We start from the raw sequence: 1,916 nt of genomic DNA on the forward strand, positions 1-1,916 counted from the left end.
AGGGAGGTTGCAATAGCATGATGTTCTCACCTGGGTCAGATGAAAGATCCATCTGGTCTCCAGCAGCAGATAGGCTCAGAAAGATCATGGAGATAACCACCTGCGCTTGGTACTTTTGCAGAACAATTTGCTTTAGATGGCCCCATTGAGCTTCATATATACTCCCAACCACCCCCCAAAGAACAAACCAGAGTAATTCACCTGTGAGCAAGAGTAGTAGTGCTAGTCTGTAGTAATTCTTGACTTGAGCCCGTTTATGATGATCAGCTGAATTCTTCACGTGAGCCAAATTTACTGTATCTTCCTAACAGATCTGACAGAGGGACAAGTTCAGTGCACAGTAGCTGTCCTCTATCCAGGTGGCAAAATCATTTTTATCTTCCTCAGGATACTCGTCATGTTTTTGGAGTACTTGTATAAAGGATGCCCCCCAAGATAAAAGAAAATGACTGGACTCAATCTTCCCGGCATTTTTCTCTGGACTTGTCCTCTTGCTTGCCAACAGAAAGATCAGTTTTATGTCCATTCTCCAATAATCAAAAATACCGTGCTTTTATTTGTTCTGTTCATAGAAGGCATATCTATGGAATCTATAGAGTCTGGGAGGAGCTTGTGTAGTTCTACAGGGAATCTAAGCGAAATGGACTATGATAAATGGTTTCCTGTCTTACAAAAAGCTACAGCATATTATTCAATGCTGCACTTACAGAATGTGATATACAACTGGATGGCTTTATTTTTAAAAAGTTTCTCAATTTAGGATAGTTTAAGAAGGATCTGACTCTTCACATGTGGCATTATCCCTCTGTATACTTCCAGGGGACTTGCAATATCTTGTCTGCTGCTTGTACTCATGAGCACATGAATATGCTTTATAATGAAGCTGACCCTTGGCCCTAGGTCAGCACCCCCTACCCAAACTGGCTGCGATTCTCCAGGTCCCAAGCACGATCTGTTACCAGATGTTTAAAACTGGTGATACCAGGGATTGAACCTGGAACCTTCTGCATGCTAAGCAGTTGGTATACCACTAAACTACAGCCTGGGCCCCATGGAATGCTTCAGGAATTTGTGTGTCATCCTTGCTAATATTCTCTGTATCATTTCAAGTTTAGGATATGTGCTGTTGAAGTCAGCACAAACTTGTCTTCATCTTTGCCTGTGTTTCTCCATTTTCTCATGTTCCTCCTGTTAGTTTGATGAGGCTCTGACCCATGCGGTGCTTGTATTCCCCCAGCTCACCAAGAGAGTATTGACCAGAGGTTGGGTTTATGTCTTTTGCCCACCATGCTTTTCACAAGGCACCTTGGAGGAAAGCACTGTGTGCCCATATTTATGGGTGGTAGAAACTGGTAGGCATTTCTCATGAGGTGGCATCAGATAACAGCTGTGAACCTACACATATTGTGGACCCACACATGACCATTTATTTGAACATTTGTGCACACAAGTTCAATTTTTTTTAAACTTCAAAATCAATAATGTATTATTCCATCCAAACACACCATTGGCCATTATTAATGCCAAGTTGTGGCCAGACGATCATTCCTAAACCAACAAGTTTCTTGTTTCGAAGAAGGCAAGGAGCATGCACAAAACCATAAGGATAATATCTCTGGGATGTAAGAACTCCATTGAAGCTAAGTTTGGGCGTTGTGGGCATGTACACAGGCTAATATGCTGAACTTTAATTCTGATAAGAGTATGGAAGGAGCTATCATCACCCAATTTTAATATTTTGGAAATCTTCATTAGTTTTGTTAGGCTCTTCTGTGTTATTTCAAGTATTTGTTTTTGGGACTGGACCTGTCCCTGGTATTAGAGCTTCCCCTAGACTTACCTGATCATTCTATCGTGGCCACATTGGGATGGTAGAAGCTGTGTCTGGGCTCTTTAAAGTCCAGGAAGCTGGCAGC

General features: G+C 42.0%; 1 pseudogene; it reads right to left on the minus strand.

Moving 5' to 3' along the window:
• Positions 1–1,045: 1,045 nt before the first annotated feature.
• Positions 1,046–1,139, minus strand: LOC143842516 (U6 spliceosomal RNA; annotated as a pseudogene).
• Positions 1,140–1,916: the final 777 nt, after the last annotated feature.

The sequence above is a fragment of the Paroedura picta genome, chromosome 7 (genome assembly GCF_049243985.1).
Source record: "Paroedura picta isolate Pp20150507F chromosome 7, Ppicta_v3.0, whole genome shotgun sequence".
Taxonomy (NCBI): Eukaryota; Metazoa; Chordata; class Lepidosauria; order Squamata; family Gekkonidae; genus Paroedura; species Paroedura picta.